Here is an 18671-nt window from a genome sequence, read left to right on the forward strand (position 1 = left end):
ACATAATGGTCTATACATTTCAAAACACTAGAAGAAAAGGGTTGAGGTTTTCACCAAAAAGAAATTAACAAATATTCAGAAAGATAGATAGGCTTAATTTGACTTAAACGTTGCATAATGTAGACATATATGGAAATATCACATGGTACTCCTTAAATATGTACTTTTTACTGTTTTAATGTATCAGTGGCAGAAATTTAAACAGTCAAAATTTTTAAAAAAATGAAACAAAAAGAATGTGCTTTTGCTGTTTCTGCTCTGGACGGCCAGTCTTTATTTCAAATAGTGTCCCTGAAAGAACGGGCTGCCAGGGAGCATGCATGGACAGTGGAAATCTGGGTAAGATGATTTGTGATTCCAAAGCTGTTGTCCGAAGGGGAAAAGTACCTGCCGTTGGTTAGAGCTGAATGCTTGCCAGAGCGAGTCCCCTTCTCTTGGATGTGCTCCTGAGAGGCTAAATTCAAGTCCACAGTCATGTGACATTTAGTGTTTTATCTGAAAGTGAGTGACCGGACAAGGGTCGCGAGAGTGGGAGACAGGGGAGGAGGAGAGAAAAGGATGATGAGCAAGACCCAGCGAAACAGGCGAGACCATCTTCCATACCCCTGTACCGTGACCTCCTCCGACAGAACAGTTGTAGGAACTTCCTGTCTTTGGGTGCAGCACAATAAGAAGCCCCCAAAGCGAAAAAGCAAATTTTCTCTAGGACTGATCATTCTAGACCGAGACATAAAACGCGTAAGGAAAAGTTCACTGAAACCAGGCGTGGTTTTCACCTACTTGGGAAATGGAGGCAGGAGGCTCGAGGCTGGCCTCGGCAACTTAGCGAGACCGTGCCTCCAAATAAAAACTAAAAATAAAAAAAGAGCTTCGGATTGTAGGTAGGTGGTAGAGAGCCCCTGGGTTCAATCCCCAGTACTGCCAAAAAGAAAAAAAAAAGAGAGTTTACGTTTTTTTCTAGCCTGTGGCAGAACGGGTGTGTTAAAGGGTGGGTACCCTTGTCCCCAGGAGTTTTGAAAAAGCTACAGATTTCCCTAGGCTCCCGGGGGTTACTGGTTGCCATGGAAACCATTAATCTCCTCGCTGAGGTTCTAAGTGATTTGAGAAGAAGAATGTTCACTTGCACACATTTTGTCCCCTCTTCCTACCCGGGCCTCGGCCCTGGCAGCCAGATGCCTCCCGCTGCTCTGGGGCCACAGGTGCGACAGACTTCTGGATCCTCTACAAAGTCGTCCGAGTGGATTGCTGTTGGGAAACTCTAGCGGGCAGAGCGCTCGAGCAGGTCGGAGTTGGTGTCAATGCTGGCACGGAGCGGCTCACCTGTTGTGTGATTAAGTCATGGGGTGGCCGCTTGTTCTCTTTGGGACGAAGCCAGGAAGCATTTGTTCAGGGGAAAAAATCGGGCTCTGTGTGCTGTGTGTGGCGGTGTCAATAGAAACGGGCAAACAGATTCCGGTGGAAGAAAAGAATGGAGACGTGAGCGGTGGGGACACCCAGCAGCTGTGTGCAAAGGTGTCTCCGTGGAGGGTGGCTCCGTGGGAAGGAACAAAAGCCGGCTTGGCTCAGGAGAGGTTGGGGTGTGTGGTGTGGGGTCAGGGGATCTCAGGCTGACCTCATGGGAACTGGAAAGCTGTCCGGCAGATCCTCAGGCTCTGACCATTGCTCTCTCTCCCCCTTGGGCATGTCTGCTTCGCTCCATTCCTTGGAAGACTGACTTCTTGCAGGGCCTTTCTCCTCTGCTGTGGATTTGGGCTGCTGGGGTCTTTTGGGTGCAGAGCAGGCTGAACTGTGTTGTCTGCAGGGCAGGCTGAACAGATGTTGGCTGCAAGATAGCCCACACACTCAAACCCCCTTCTATCTGGTCCTTTATCACCTGTTTGTGTCAAGTCCCGCTCAAGGCTGAGCACTCAACCCCACTTGGGCCAACAAGGCAGCTTGCAGACCCAGAGGCCCCATTAGATTTGGGCTATAAAAACTCCCTCCTGCCAGGCCCCTCTCTCTCTTGCTCTTTCTCTCTTGCTCTCTCTCTCTCTCTCTTGCTCTCTTTATCTTTCTTGCGCGCGCTCTCTGTCTCTCTCTTGCTCTTGCTCTCTCCCTGTTCATCTCTTCTCTTCTCTCTCTCTCTCTCTTTCCTTCCTTCTTTTCTCTTTGTTGCACTGCTGCAATAAAGATCTTTTGGTCACTCCGAGTGTTGTGGTCACTTTCCTTTCAGGGTCCCTGGGCCTCAGCATTGTCTTGCACTACTCTCCAGCAAGCGACTCGATGCTTCCAACAAGGTGGACTCTTTTTATTTTTTTATTTTTGGTACCTGGGATTGAATTCAGGGACACTGGCCACTGAGCCACATCCCCAGCCCTATTTTGTATTTTATTTAGAGACAGGGTTTCGCTGAGTTGCTTAGTGCCTTGCTGTGCTGAGTCTGGCCTTGAACTCAAGATCCTCCTGTCTCAGCCTCCTGAGCCGCTGGGATTTCAGGCGTGGGCCACCGTGCCTGGCTTTATTAGGCATTCTTAAGGCGGGTGACTGCCATAGGTCCAGTCTCCTGTGGCCCCAGGATGGGGACAGATGGTGGAAATTCCCGCCTCTGGCTGAGATGGGGAGGGGCAGAATTGGAAGTAGAAATGGCAGGTGGAGGGAATGTTACCGACATTTGTAGGAGGAAGGATTGGCCGGGGCACTGACAAATGCAAAGGGGTCAGAGTGGATGGTGGCCATTAACAGTGGCCCAGCTGTCCTACTGGTGAAATACGGGAGGGGGTAGGAGGAGTCCAAGGTTCTGAAAAGGGCAGAATAGATGATGCCTTCCAGGGAGGGTGAGTAGGAGAGGGCAAAAGGCTGGCAAATATAGACAGGGGTTGAGTAACTGAAGGTTCTGGAAAGATGGGGAGTTAAGAGATTAGTAGAGGACAAAGATGGCCCCGGGGAGAGATGGTGCTTGGAGATATTGTGAGTTGCTGGGGGAACAGGTGTTGGGTTAGACTTGGGTGAGATCTCGGGTTGCGGCACGAAGCTTACCTTTTGGTAAGTGTCAATCATGGGGAGAGCAGGGCACTGAAGGCCAGGCGTTGGATGGGAAGGACCACTGGGATGCGAAAGGAAGGCCGGCTACACCCACCATCTCCAGTGGACCACGGGAAGTGGGAAAAGGCAGGAGGCAGAAGAGGTATTTGGTAAGGAGACAAAGGAGGCCAAAGAAAGAGGGGTGTGTGTGTGGGGGGTCTGTATCATGGAAATATGGGGAAGTTGGCCCACAGTACGGGTGGCAAGGGGGAGGAGGGTGCAGCTGGAAGGAGGTGATGGGAGGTGTGTAGGCACAGAAGGGAAGATCTGAGGGCTGGGCACAGGCCGCAGGGGTGAGAGATGGAGCCATGCAAAGGATGCATGAACCAGTGTTCTAGAAGCACCCAGTGGAGGTAGAGCAGAGCCACTTGGAGACTGGTAGGAGGGGGACACACACCTGCCTTTCTCTGAGGTGAGCTCAGGGATTCTGGAGGAGTCTCAGGTCTCGTGTCAGAGAGGCCCTTTGCCAGGGAGCACACCCAGTCTGAGTAGGAAGGTCTGGAATTCTTTGGGGGGCTTGGGTGCGACTGCGCCCTTGAGGCCTATTATGGTCAGAATCTGTACCCCAGGCTGCCTTGGAAGGCGACCAGTTTCTGATTTGCTTTTTTTGTTGTTGTTGCTTATGCCAAAATATTAAAGCCTAAAATTCTCTCCTGCTCTGACTAATTCTGAGGCTTAGATTTTTGAGGACTGATCTTGCTCGGGGTCAGCTTCAACAGAGGAAAGCACGTCGGAGCTTTGTGCAGATTCTTTGAGAAGTGTGGCTGAAGGTCAGTAACGGGTCTGTGCAGGATTTTTGGAGGGGGTGGCAATCCAGGTTAGCCACTGGTTAAGGAAAAGAAGTGTGTGTGTGTGTGTGTGTGTGTGTGTGTTCAGTGCTGTGCCAACACAGAGCTAAGCCTCGTGCTTAGAGTTCATTGCATGAAGCCATTATGTAACACATGCCATTAAAAAACACACAGCCCTGTATTTATATCTTAACACAATTACTTATCACAAATACTACTAGAATTTAAGCTCCAGGAGAGGAAAGACTCTTTCTTCTGTATTTTCCAATGCTTAGATGACTTTGCCTTATACCTTGTGGTGCTCAGTAAACACTTGCAAAATGAAGGAAGCAATTGTGGAGTTCAAGTATACCGTTAAGAAAAGGTACCACTCCCACAAAAAAACAAAAAACAAAAAACACCCCAGAAAACTTCACCAAAGGAGCCCAAACAAACAAACAAAAAATCGGAACAAAGAAACTGTGTGAAAAAAAATCACAGAGGAACTATACATGGTTTAAAAATGTCCTACATTACTCAAAGAAATGCAAACTCATACTGTAAGAAGCTGCTGTATTCAAATGAGCATATATGCTGTTTTGAAAAGTATAAAAGAAATCTTCTAGAAAAGATTAAACAATAATCACACTTAGTGCTGGCATGAATGCTGTGAGATTTTCTCTTACATTTCAGGTGGGAGTATGAAGAGTCATAACTTTTAAGAGAGAGCTGTTTGTCAAGGTGTCCAGAATTGTAAAAAATATTCACATTTGCCCTGGAAAGTTCTAGTTATGATTTTATGATTGAATTTTGGAACAAGTCTAATTCATTATACAGAATTCTCCAATAGAGTGAAGAGGTGGCAGTGTATTTTGGAGGAGAAAATATTGGTAGTAGAAATAGTGGCCGTAGTAAGACAACCGGTAGGTAACTACTACCAATATTTTCTCCTCAAAAAAATGACCAATCCAATGATGCGTCTAGAAAACGTTCCTGACCAAAGAGTAAGAGATATGTTTTGGTTTTTGTTTTGTTACCTTTCTTTTCTTTTAGAGGTGGGGTCTCCACAAGTTGCCCAGGCTGGTATCCAACTCGTGAGCTCAAGTGATTCTCTTGCTGCAGCCTTCCTAGTGGTCATTAATTTTATTGACATTAAGTAAAATAACTGAAAAACCAACAACATTAATAAAAAAAAAAACCCCAGAAGACCAGTTAGCAATTAAGGACACTCCCAGAGCAGAGAACAAATGATTCTCCTCCTTATTTTGTAATATTTTACCAACTTGTTTTTGCATAACTCAAACTGATGCCTTGAGATTGTTTTGCTTTTAAAATACTCTAGTGAGCATTTAGCTACCTCTTAAAACTGAATCGTATTAATAATTTATAGTCACCATAATGTACTACAGCACTCTAGTTACATCGTCGTCTTTTGACCAAGCCGTTTTACAGGTGCTTGACCTTTGAATGGAAGCCTGTGACACTGGATTTGGCATTATTGTAATTATTTATTTTTTTAATACTCATAACCTGGATTGTACTGGGCAGTATTTTCAAAAAAGCAGTAGCACCCACAGTGCATGTAACAATGATATGGAAATCTTTTTCAACTTACAGTTTGCAAGCCAGACGCAGTGGCGCATGCCTATAATCCCGTTGGCTCTGGAGGCTGAGGCAGGAGGATCACAGATTCAAAGCCAGCCTCAGCAACTTAGTGGGGCCCTAAGCAACTTAGCGAGACCCTATTTCAAAAATTTAAAAAAAAATTAAAATAAAAAAATAAATATAAGGGGCCGGGGATTGTCTAGTACCAAAAAAAAAAAAAAAAAAAAAAGGATCTAAGTGTAATTATAAATTCTGATTGTCCTAATAACTACAGCCTGTGTATGTATTTGATAAGACTTGTGGAATTCATTTGTTTGAGATTTTTATTTGATGGACAAGCAGGAATGCTTCGGGGGCCGTCCTTGTTCATAAACCTCAGAGTTGCAAATGTCGCACACCTGTCAGCCATGAATGGTCCTTTCTTTCTTGAGCTGTGACATCATTTTGCCTTCACTGGTTTCTAGCCTTGGGTTCTCTTTCCAGCACCCTCTACAGTGATTAGTCATGTCAACAGACTTCCCCATCCACATCTGCTCCAGGAGTCAGGTCCTCGGGACAGAAGGCAGGCAGTGTTTTGTAAGTTGCAAAGAGCTTTTATGCAGATGGTGATGGTGAGGAGGGATGGGCAAAAGGGAGAGGGCTTTATCTCTCCCCACTACCAGGCCCCGGGGTGCCTGAGCTACCTCTGCCAGACCTTTCCAATGCACGACGCTTCCCCCCTTCCTGGGCTCACAGTCCGGCTCTTCCCTGACCCCACTGCAAACTGATGTCTGCTTTGCAGAAGGTCCCACCTCCCTTCCAAAGCATGAACATGGGTGGCTTCCTGGAGGGTCTTGCCCTGCTTGCTGGGAGTGGTAGGAAGGGGCACTTGAATGGCCGTCAGAACATGGGCGCTGGAACTCCAGCTGGATTTTTCCTGTTCCCAGTCTTTTCATTCCTCTTTCCCAAGCGTGTGGTTACGTTCTGTGGCTTGAGAGCCTTCCCCGGGTCTCGGTACATGTGGGGTATGTTACCATTTTTATTTTTAGCACGGCATTGGCCTTCCCGTCTTCTCTGTCAGCGTCCCCCTCAGCCCATGGGGACAGTCAGCCCTCTGCATTTGCTGATTCTGCATCTGCAAGTTCAACCCACTGTGGATGGAAAATACAGTAGTCACACAAAACAAAACAAGACAAAATTGCTTCTGTACTGAAGGCATATGAGCTTTTTCTTGTCGTCAGTCCCTGAACCATACGAGAGGACTATTTATACAGCATTTATATGACATTAGGGATCACAGTCACCTGGAGATGATTTAGAGCTTACTGGAGAATGTGTGTAGGTTCTAGGCTAATACTGTGCCATTTTGTATTAAGGATTTGAGCATCTGAGGGATTTAGTATCTGTGGGGGTCCTGGAAGCAATCCTCCTTGGGTACTTACTCAGGGATGAGTGTACTTGCTGTTCTCTGAATGATAGTATCCTAGGCCTGGATCCTGTATAGTTAGTCCATAAGATCTCTCCTTCCAAACTGGCCCTCTTTTCCACCCTACACTCTTTCTTCTTCTTTATTCTTCAAGGTGCAATTAAAACTCACTTTATGGCAGTTCTCCTGACCTCCGTATAAAGCAAACTTTTTGTATCCTTCAAGATGTGTTACAATTTTTTGCATATTTTCTTATCCTTTTCATTGATTTATGGACCTATTTTTTTTTTTTTTTTTGCATCTGGCATTTAATGGATGCTTAATAAAAGTTTGTGGACTGCAAGCGTCTCAGGGGCAGTGATTCTGTTTTTCCTCTTTTTTTTTTTTTTTTTCCTTCATAGAACTCAAATCAGAACCTGCCATATAGTAGATGCTCAATAAATGTTGAAAGAGGTAATGGGGGAAAGTATCTGAATCAAGCATCCCTACCCAATACTGGATGATCTTTCAAGTTAGGGAATAAGTTGGGAGGAAGGTGGTCATGTTGTCTACTTTTGAGGTGAAGAAGCTGAAGAAGAGGGAGGGCATATTGTAGGTACGTTTCTTAGATTTTTTCCAGTTTGCTCCTTATTTCATTTTTCTGGACACTTCAGAAAGTTCTACCTGTGGTCCTGCTGATGAACTCAGTGGATAAGGTATTATCCCTCCTCAAAGTACTCTTCGGATCCAGGGTTTGTCGAGTGCTCTTGCCAGGTGAGCATTTTCACCTTATCAAACAGAGGCAAACAGGTAGAGACCCCCCAGCACTCCTCACCACCCCTAGAAGGTCAGGGCTCCTTTGCTACATGGGTCCCATAGCTGTCTCTGCCCTGGGAGATCAGAGTGGACCACTGCTCAGTCCAGCACCTATTGGGGCAGTAGGCCCTTATGGGACAGATATAGTCTTCATTGGACAATTGGGACCAAGCTCATTTTTTTTGGAATGAGGCTCATTCAGTCGGCAACAGTTAGCAAAGTTTCTGTGACTGTGTGTCAGGCATTTCACTAGGGCCTGGCACCCAGTGATGGGCCAAGGACACAGGGTCTCTGGTCTTGGGGGCTCCCAGGCCAGAAGCAGAGGCCAACAGGTTCCTCCCTTGTAGGCCCAAGCCTGGCTTCCTCCTATGGGCACGCTCTGCCACCAGGGAGGAACAACTGGAGCTCAAAGGAGGGGGGTGGGCCGGGGACTGGAGGTCACTTGGCCCCAGGGTCAGGCAGGCCGATGACTCAGGGCCGCCAGGCCAGAGGGACAGAGACAGCCACTGAACAAGGAGCCGAGGGCAGAGGCTCATGGAGGAAGCAGTTCAGAGAAGAGTGTTCTTTTGTCTGCCCACGTGGCAGGGTGAAGTTTAGGGCTCAGGTAGTTGACTGAGATTTAAAGCTCAGCTCTGCTCATTCCATTTCCTTCTCCTAAAGAGCCAGAGTTTAGCTCCAGTTCCCTTTTCCCTCCATGCACACGGGCACATGGATGCATGAACACACACACACACACACACACACACACACACACACACACGCAGCTCCACTCCAGCTTTCAGAATGTCCTACGTGGGGAAGGGCTTTTTTCACTCAGTTGTGACTTCTGGGGCAGCTGCCCGGCCACCTCTCATGATGGAGGTTTTGTTCCTCTTGAAACAGTAGATGACAAATGAAAACGAGGAAAAGAAAACCCCCCAAGCTCAAGCAAACAGAAGGAAGGGAGAGGGAGCCAAACTGTCTTGTTGTGGTCTTATGCAACCCGAGTCTTTGCTAACCCTTACCTGGAAGCCGAGCCTGGTGGCTCATTCTATTTTTGGACTGGCCAAGCTGGTATAAAAAGTGAAACTACTACAAATGTTCAAATGGCAAGTACCGATTGCCTTCTTTTTCGGGGATCTCACGACTCAAGGCAGGAGAGGAGTTAAATCACAGTAGTGCAAGGAAGTAGCTGAGCAAAAGTCACGGTGCTGTTTCTTGGAACTCTTTCTGCCTAACCAGTTATCGTTTCTCAAGCCCTATGAAAGCCTGCCAAAAGCTGTCTGCAAAGCAGCGACGGGCTGAGCAGCCAGCACAGGGTGTTCTCGTCTTGGGGCATAATGCTGAGCAGTTTTTGCAGTTTTTAATTGGCATCTTATTCGCTTTGATTTTAAGCAGTACTTTTTTTTTTTGTGGAAAGTGCACTGAACTTCAGAGTCGGGGGTAGCAAACCTCCCTACCTTCTGCAGGCATCCGATTCTTCTTCATCCGTGAAAGCAGAGGCGATTAAATCAGAGCTCCTTAATGGTCTTTCCTAATTCAAGAGTCTGTGTTCCAGTCCGGGCGTTGGCAGACGATGGTCCAGAGCGAGCGAGGCCAGCTGGGCTCACTGCCTGTAGATGTACTGCCCACAAGCTAAGAGCGGCTTTAGCATTTCTCAATGGTGGGGGAAAAAAAGAATCAAAAGCAAAATAATATTTTCTGATTCATGAAAACGATCTGATTTCAAATGTCAGTGGTCACAGATAAAGTTTTATTGTCACACAGACAGGCTCATTCATTTGCATACAGTCTATAGTTGCTTTTAGGACTTTAAATCTTGGTATCCAACAAATAAAGTTTTATTGGAACATCCGCTTGTGTCTTCATGTGTGTATTGTTTGTGGATGCTTTTCTCAGCGGGGTTGAGTGATTGCAACAGTATGCATGGCCCCTAGACTGCGGTCACTCTCTGGTCTTTCAGAGAAAAAGTGTGCTGAGGAGGTATCTGATGGCCGCAGCACGACATACCTTCTTATTTTGCTGCATTTATGAAAAGAGCAAAACCTCACTGAATTACCCTAAGAATGAAGTGAGATGACGAATAGGAAAGCATTTCTTGGGAGTTGGGGATTGAACCCAGGACCTTGTGCATGCCAAGCATGTGCTTTACCACTGAGCTCCACCCCCAGCCCTATAAAAGCATTTTGAGAAAGTTAAAAGCATATGTAAATATTCATTATTCAAGTAATGCAGAGAAAGGATAGCAGGTGCACAGATGCCCAGTCACTAGGTATTGCTAGATGGAGAAAGGACGAATCAACCTTCATTAATAATTTGATTAAAAAAAAAAAACAAGTTACATTTGTATCCAATAGGGTTGAAAATCTCCAGGCAGTACCACTGCAGATGTGTGAAATTCTGTGCACATCTGGAAGAGAAAACAGTAAGAAGACATTTGCTAGGTTGGTGCCATTCCAGATGTTTTTATGCTTTGATTATTTAAACTACCGTTCTTATTCTGTTTTCAAATGAATAAGAGCAAAGGGAAAGCACTCCCCCACCCAGACCTTAGTTTAATAACTAATGTTTTAACAAGTTTTAAAATTTTCCAAAGTGAATGCTGAACTGCAGTAGATAAGATCTCATTGTCTACATGTTCCATACTAAATTCCAACACTATTTCCCAAACAGTGAAAGATTTAGAGTCAAGGGTTGGAAACAAAATATAATTTTAGAAGAAACGACAATAGCCATGATTTATGGTTTGGTTACAACAAGGTCAGAGTAACCCATCACCAGTTAAGTAGCTCATCTTTGACTTACATGTTGAACAAGAAAAGCAGAAATTCTCTGTTTAAAATGTAACTTACTTAGAAAATTGGGGGCGGGTGGGTAGTGAATATTTAAAATGGGGTTGAGTCAATTTGAGGGTTGCAAGATGTGAAAGGGTTGAAGTTTTTTCACAAGAGGTTCTGAGGGCCAAAGAATAATCTAGAAACAGCAGCTTTTGGATTCTGAGTCCTATTTTCTAATTTTGACAGTAGAGGAAACTTCCAGATCACCCAGCGCATTTGTTTCTTTGGTGTATTATTAGCAAAAAAAAAAAAAAAAAAAAAAAAAAAAGATGTTCTTTCTCTAGGAGAGTGACCAGCTGTTAGACTTCTCCATGTGGACCTGGTCTGACAGTCAGCTGTGAGGGGACTTCCCTGTATGGGAAAGAAAGGTTGCCTCCTCCCTCTCCCGAGATGCAGAACCACTATGAAAACAAATTTTTCCCTCTCTCTTTTTGGGGTGCTGGGCATGGAACCCCGCGTCTGGTATATGCTAGACACGTGCTTTACTACTGAACTGGACCTCCAGCCCCCAAACAAATATTTCTCAATGGTGGTAGAGAGCTGAGCCATAATCTCCTTTCCGTTTTGTTCAAGCCTGGATCAAGTGGTGAACATTTGTCTGTCCGGCTCCCTGGTTCATGAGGGATGAAAACATCTGGCGGAATTTATTACCAACTTTGAGTCTTTGTAGGATGCCTCAGGCAGAAGGCAGTTATTCACAACTTGATGAATGATTTTTTTTTAAACAATTAATTTCCATCCAACAAAATGATGGAGTATACACTGGCTGCCCGATGTGTCAGAAATGGCCAATAAACAATGACGAAGGGCCTTTTACCTCCTCACAATAAACACTGGAGCTCCGACTCACCATCTTTTTTGATAAACACCAGCTGGAGGCTGCTTTTGCCCAGCATCCTGGCTGCCATGATGTTGGAGAATCAGTGGCCTCCTAAGGACTCCCTTTTTCTTTTTCTTTCTGATAAAGTCTGGTAACATGTGGGGGGGGTCCCTGTTTGGGGGTCTTGGATTCTGGTGGCTTCCTTCCTGAATTGGAAGCCAATTTATTTTTTTTAATATTGACTTTTAAAATTTTATTAATTTATTTTTATGTGATGCTGAGAATCGAACCCAGCGCCTCACATGTGCTAGCCCCAGCCCTGGAAGCCAACTTTGAGAAAGGATTTAAAAAAAAATTTTTTTCTTCAACTCTGTCATCATGGCCCTTTGCTTTGCATTAAAGGGGGACTGAGCTGGCTGCAGGGAGTTGGCACTTGCAGCCGTGGGGACAGAGATTTGGGGCACAGTTACTGTGTGTGAATGATTAATGGGGAAGGCGAGAAGGAGGAATTAAAAGTGAGCTGTGTATAATGAATGGAAAGTCCCTCTTGGTGCTTTTATGAGAAATAACAGTAAAGAAATAAATCTGTCTTTGGATGTTGAACTGGTAGCATTGTAGCTCAATGCTACAATGGACCAACATGGGGCCACTACTGTAAGCTCCTGATTTGTCCCTGTGCCTAGAACAGTGCCTGGCACACTGTAAATGAACCCATATTCATTCAAAGCATTTCTACCATTCTGGTGCCAGGTCTCCAAATGATAAATCACCTTTGCATATTTTTTTTTGTTCTGATTTTTCCCCATTATCTTAGAACTTTTGGGCTACTATAACTAAAATGCCTTAAGCTGGATGATCTTTTATGACCGAAATTTATTGCTCACAGATTTGGAGGCTGGGAGGTTCAAGATCAGGGCACTAGAAACCTCATGGTCTAGCGAGGGCCCACTTTCTGGTTCATAGATGGCGCCTTCCTACTCCAACTCTCTGTGATAAGGGCACTAATCCTATTCGGAGGACTCTACCTGAATGATCTGGTCACCTCTCAGGGGCCTCTGCCCTCCGTGCTGTCACCCTGGGGTTTGGGGTTTCTATGTGTGGACTTGGTGAGAGACGTTCAGTCCACAGTGCCTGCCCTTCCCCCTTTCTCTGAATCCATATTCCAGAAATCAGCTCTCTGTAGAGTTTCCTGTCTGCTCTTCACTGTCTTTATTTTGTTTTCCCTCCAGAGGCACAGACGGAGGTGTATGTATTTAGGAAAGTAGATAATGTTCAAGGGGGTCTGAAGAAACGCAGCCTTTGGGTAAAGCAAGGCGTTGGAGGGAGAACATGGCCGTCTCAGGAGGGAGAGACAGGTGGCTCCTACTCTTTCTGATTTTGCCTCCTCATTACCTTGTTGAGGGCCACAGCCGAGTCGGGATGACGCATGGCATTTTTGCGAGAAGTAGAGGTTGAGAGGTGACGCCAGCGAGCTATTAAGATGATGACTTTGGAGTTCTCTCCGAGTTCCCGTTGAGTTCCGGTTGAGCTCTCGCGGGGATTCCTGAAGAGTTCGTGTTGGTTGGTGAAGTTCCGGTGGTGGGAGTTCCGGTTGGTGTGTGTGTGTTCCTGGAGGAGCCGTGTGGGTGGCGTTTGGGAGAGTTCCCGGGGAGTGTGCTGGTGGAGTTTGGAAATAAAGTTTGTTCCTGCTTGAGTGGCTCGTGATTTGTGCCCAGCCAGACTGCGGCATTACCTGACAGGGGTGGCGATGGCATTGGAAGGCAGTGCTCTGCCCTAAAAAGTCCCAGAGGAAGATAGTTGGGTGGTAGGTAGCCCGTGGCCATGCTGGGATATGGAGGAGAATGTGATCTAATGTGGGGGACAAGTGGCCCCAGGTCACCAGCATGAGTGCCAATGAGCCTTGGCCACAGGTGGTATTGTTTTACCTCGATACCTCTGCATGGACACCTGACCCAGGCAGTCATGTGGTTATGGGGACACCCTCTTGTGCTTTGTGTGTGTGTGTGACCTTGAGCTCTCTTTAGGGGTTGTGTGTACTGTGTGTTGGTCACTTCTGTGCCTGATGGAGCCCTCGTTCTATCGTGCAGTTAGGAGGGGTTAAAAGAACCGGCGGCTTTGGGATTAGTCATTCATGTGAGCATCTAAATTCTGATTATTGAATAAACATTTATTGTGTTCTGCTATGGTTTGAATGTGAATCTCCAGAGTTTCTGTGTTGGAAATAGTTCCCAGGGGACATAGCTCAGTTGGTAGAGTGTTTGTCTCATAGGCACAAGGCCCTGCGTTCAGTCCCCAGCACCACACACACACACACACACATACACACACACACACACACACACACAGGATGGGGGATATGGCTCAGTGCTTAAGCAACTCTGGGTTCAATGTCTGTCACTAAAAAGAAAACACACAGTTCCCATATTCACATGTTAATGATATTCAGAAGTGGTGCTTTTGGGATAAGTGCTTTCTTTCTCTTTCCTTGTGACGCCCTTTGCCATATTAGGAGGTACTAGGAGGACCCTTGGAAAGTGCTGATGGGTGTTGGTGCTATTGGGATTCCCAGTCTCCAGAACTGTGAGCTAAATAAGCCTCCATGACCCAGTCTGTGGTAGGCAGCCAGTTACAGCAACAGAAAGCAGACTCCGATGTGCTCCTACTGTGTGCCAAGGGCAGGGGCTAGACAGATAACAGGGAACAAAGGCTCTGTAGCGTGCTAGAGCCGCGAGATCATAAGTGAACAGTTAGCATCTTGATGGGGTGTAGGGGAGGTGCGGTGGGACGAAAGATGGGGAACAACACATTTTGCCTGGGGTGGGGGGGTGGTCTGTGTGGGCAGCTAGAGAGGAAGGCCATTAGAATTGAGCCACCCAGGACAGTTAGAAGGTGGCTAGCTGGGTGGTGAGGGGGAGGGCAGGAAGGACACTTTCTACAGGCAAAATACCCACCCCAAAGCCAGGACACGTGGGAATCCACAGACTTTTGCAGGCACAAACAGTAGTTTGTATGACTGGGAGATGCTCAAGCGTAGGCTCAGTAAGGAGAGAGGAGAGGGAGAGGGAGGAGGCTGGGGAAGGGCCCATCCCATTCCAGGGCCAGTCTGTTGTAGGTTGGGCTGTCCAGATGCTGAGATGGAGTCGGGGAACAAGGTACTCATTAGCAGTCCAGGCCAGGGAGAGGGAGGAGGTAGGGCCGGGCAAGGGAGAAGTCAAGCCCCACCCAGCCTGCCCCGCCAGGACCTCAGCCAGTGTGGAGGGGAACCTTGTCTACCCCCTATGTCGCTGGGAGACTGTACCATCTAGTATGATGCTGGGCATCAGTTGCAGAATGTCTCAGGTGTGGTCAAGAGATCCACCTTGTGAAGGCCATAAACCAGCTTGTCATGGTTGGGCACAGCAATTAGTGACTGGAGGGTGACTTGTGCGGTGAGCACCTGCTCAGTTTGGCTTGGTGCTGGACACCTCCACGGGCCCTCTCTGATGACTCAGTCACCAGGCTGTCACCCCTGACATTTCATTGACCCATCAAAGGGCTTTGAACGTCACCTGAAGGAAACTGCAAGGCATGGTACAGCTCTGGGTGAGCGCACCATGAAGAAAATTCTTCAACGAGGGTGGGCGTAAGTTGGGTAATTCTGAAGAAGGTCAGGGAGAACGGGACAGAGTCGTCACTCTGTGGTGTTACTGGTCCCCCCTGCCCAAGACTCAGCTTTATGTTCAACCTCATGCTGCCTGGGTTTGGATCCTTCCTTGCTGTGTGACTTTGGTCAAGTTATTCCACTTCTCTGTGCTCCAGTTTCCTCATGTTTAAAACGGGAAATGTGGTGATAGTGGAGTGGTGGAAATTGTTAGGGAGATTAAAGTGGCTTTAAAATGTCATACTGGATGGTTAGAAGGCCACCAGGTGGATGATACAGAGAGGGGAAGAATATTTTATGTAGGAAAAATACTGATGAGCCACAGCAAGGAAATGCATATAAATATATATTCCCCACCCCCCTGTCAGTACAGACAGTAGTTTGTGTGGTTGAGGGATTGTAAAGTGCAGAATCCCCGATGTCACATGCGGAGGATGGAATCAGAATGAAGTTTAACACAATAAGCATTCTATAAAAGTTCTCTCTTATAATGAAGATTTTAAAACCACTTAAAATACAGAACCACACACATTTAAAACTGCAGAGTCCTTTGAAGAAGAAAAGAGGGTGGGATGGGAAGGGAAAGATGGGAATGGATGTGACATTCATTCCTACACATATTTGACATTTGCGTCATATCGTCCGTGTGCTGGGTACTGTGTGAAGAAATGGGTTTACCTGAATAACACATAGTTCCTGCTCTCAGGGATGCACAGCCTGGTGGGGGACACATAAACTAACGTGAAATATCCCAGTGTGATGGCACTGTGTTACACCACGGTCCCCTTTTGTCCATGAACAATGTATTCCAAGACCCTTGATGGGTACCCGAAACCATGGATCATACCAAACCCTATGTATACTCTGCTTTTTTTTTTTCTGTATGTGCATACCTATGTTAAAATTCAACTTATAAGTCAGCCACAGTAAGAGACTGACAATAATAATAAAATAGTTACAATATAAAAGATACTGTGATGAAATCTCCAGGATCTACCCTTGCGCATTGGGGCCGTCATACAAGGACAGTCAGGGTTACATGAACATAATGAACACTAGGACCCCGCAGGGTGGTCAGATAGTCAGGATGGTTACCAAGTGACCGATGGTCAGGTAGAGTAGCCAGCATGGACAGGCTAAAGACGAAAAGATGACGGCGTCCAGGCAGAACAGAGTAAGCCGGTAGATTTCATCGTGCTGCTAGAATGGTGCGCCATTTCAAGCTTATGTACTGTTTATTTCTGGAATTTTCCATGTAATATTTTGGGGCTGTGGTTGACTGCATGTACTAAAGTCACAGAAAGTGAAGCTGTGGATAAGGGGGGACTGTGTGTTAGAGGCATTTGGAGACAGCCAGGGGGAGAAACTGCCTGCCGGGGAAGGGCTGGAGGGTCTGGGGTCACAGGGTGAGCAGGAGGTCAGCAGGGGGCCCAGCGGGGAGGAGGACATTGATGGTAAAAGATGGAGCAGAAGAGGTGAGACGATGAGGAAGAGCTCAGGCAGCTCAGTGGCTGGAGAAAGAGCCAGCAGCCAAGTAGCCAGAGCTAGAAGTGACAAAATGAAGGCCACCTACTCCAGCCCACCCCAGGCTGCTCGGAGTCCCGAACCCCCAAGCGGGGAGCTGGAACTTCACTCTGGCAGCAAAGGGCAGGGGCAAGATGTGATCTAATTCTGTGACTCAGAAAGATCTCTTGAGATTCTCTGGCTTCTCAGCAATTGGAACAGATCCTGGAATGGGGAAGAAATCGGGGCTCAGGGAGCCCATTTTAGGAGGCTCCTTGATTGAGGGGCAACAGAGTCCTCCTCACTGCCGGACAAGATCCTGGGACTCAAAGTGAGGGCTGAGGACCAGCAGGAGCAGTGGCCCCAGCCTCTTAGACAGGCAGGATCTCAGTCCTCTCCAGACCTACCTAAATCAGCATCTGCATTTGAGTGAGCTCCCAAGGGGTGGATCACTTGCATTAGGGAACTCAGAGCCCGGAAAGATGGCATCTTTAGGTTCCGAATTGAGATGAGAGAGTACGAATCCCACAGGACTTCCGAGCTGAGATTGCTCAGGCCAGACGCTGGCTGAAGGGCCGTTGTCCTTGGAAGGCTGGGACACCTCATCCTGGTGTTTCTGCCAGGGTCTTTGTATTTACCAAACACGTTTCAGGATATTTCTGCCCACGAGGTGCTCGGAACCATCACTGTCAGATTTTCTTGTTCAGCTGTAGGTCTTGCTGGGAGTGAGAAGCTGTTCCCATAGTCCTCTGTTCCATCAGGATTTCTCCTGCATCCTACAAACAGCCTCAGTGATGACCATGATTTTTTTGAATCCTTTTCCCCCTATGCTACTTTTCCAGAAGTTTCTAAACTTGTCTCTGGTTTTCATTTTTTGGGGGGAGTGAGGAGGAAGTAAGATCTTTTCAAAAACTTAAGTCTGCTTGCACGTCTTCGTTCATACCCACCACAAGAAGGAAGTCTGTTTTCTTTTCTATAAGATGTTAACCTCAGAAAAACAAGACTGTGGAGGAGGAAAGGCCACACTCTGATGTCCATCCAGGAGCAGTGTATTCCCTGCCTGATACCCAAAGGCGAGGCATAGGCCCCAAATTAATGAGACTCCAGGCGACGGCTACAGTTTGAGCCTGTCCTGCAAAAGTTCATGTGCTGAAAATTTAATCCCCAAATTCATAGGTTGATGGGGTGCAGAGGTGGGGCCTCTGGATAGTTATTAGCATGACATGAGGTCATGGGGAAGGGGCCCCAATGAGGGCCTCAGGGGCCATAAGAAGAGAGCCCCGAGCCAGCCGCTGGCTCCGTCTGGCCAGGAGAGGCCCTCCACCAAGCCAGGCTGCAGCAATAAGGCCCTCCCAGGTGCCACCCGGATGCCAGTCACATGCTCTTGGACTTTCCAGCCTCCAGAATCATCAGCCGCCTACTTTTCTAATCTTGACCTGGTCTCAGGTTAATTTTTAAATAGTAACAGAGAAAAGACGAAGCATGGAAGACTGTTTCTAAAAACCGAAATATAGGTCTTGCACTTTTCTCAAGCTAGGATAGACCTGGTATGATAGTTCAATGTGGAGGAAAAAGCCAGAGAAATTACAGAAGAGTTGATTTTTTTTCTTTTCAACTTCATATGATAATTCAAACACACACGCGCGCATTCACGCGCACACACACACACCAGCAAACCTGAACCCCGGAACCAGGGAGCTTGTCACAGAAGACCCTAGCCTGACCTACTTTCTCACAGAGCGACTGTTCTTCCCAGCAGTCAATCATCACTCCATCGTCACTCAGAGAGGATTTCACAAGAGGTGAAGGTGAGTGGGGAGGAGTAGAGCTTAATCTGGGAGAAAACAACACAACACTGTTGGAACCCACGCCAACAAAGAGGTCCTACCAAATACAAAGCTATTACGACACTAAAAAGGCTTGTAACATCAGGTAGCCTAGTGGTTAGAGCAGGCTCTCGGCTTGGGCGCTATTGACATTTGAGGCTAATTCTTTGTCGTGGGGACTGTCCTGTACATTGTAGATGCCAGGAGCAGTCAAATATATCTCTAGATGTTGCTTAGTGACCCCGGGAGTTGGGGGTAAGGCACTCCTGGCCAAGAATAGTTGAGTTAGACCAAAAATGGGCGGGAGGGATCCACATCCACTTCTGAACCTCTTAGCTCGACAATCTCAGTTAACTCTTAGTCCCCCTTGAGCTTAATTTGTCCATTTGTAAAGACAGGACGGTGTGGTGGTCTGTGGTTCATATCCCTCCAAG

The 18671-nt window shown here is 46.9% G+C and overlaps 3 long non-coding RNA genes across 7 annotated transcripts in view; 2 read left to right on the top strand and 1 right to left on the bottom strand.

Moving 5' to 3' along the window:
- Positions 1–18671, top strand: part of LOC308650571 — a 45745-nt gene that overhangs the window by 23623 nt on the left and 3451 nt on the right. For 2 of the 3 annotated variants that reach the window (XR_014022348.1, XR_014022350.1), the window contains one exon: positions 9969–10055. The exons of the other annotated variant lie outside the window; for it this stretch is intronic. This is a non-coding gene — a long non-coding RNA (uncharacterized lncRNA). The remainder of the gene's footprint in view (positions 1–9968; positions 10056–18671) is intronic. 3 annotated transcript variants of the gene reach the window in all.
- Positions 1364–6008, top strand: LOC308650572. 3 transcript variants are annotated; one of them, XR_014022352.1, is made up of 4 exons: positions 1364–1476; positions 2213–2276; positions 3740–3830; positions 5916–6008. It is a non-coding gene; the product is annotated as an uncharacterized lncRNA (long non-coding RNA). The 3 variants fall into 3 exon arrangements; XR_014022353.1 differs by having other exon boundaries at positions 1406–1512; positions 3734–3830; XR_014022354.1 differs by having other exon boundaries at positions 1406–1512.
- Positions 1505–7605, bottom strand: LOC308650573. Its single transcript, XR_014022355.1, has 4 exons — positions 7501–7605; positions 5443–6562; positions 4865–4954; positions 1505–1762 (listed from the first exon to the last, which is right to left on the bottom strand). It is a non-coding gene; the product is annotated as an uncharacterized lncRNA (long non-coding RNA).

Source organism: Spermophilus citellus (assembly GCF_964194105.1).
Source record: "Spermophilus citellus genome assembly, chromosome: 5".
Taxonomy (NCBI): Eukaryota; Metazoa; Chordata; class Mammalia; order Rodentia; family Sciuridae; genus Spermophilus; species Spermophilus citellus.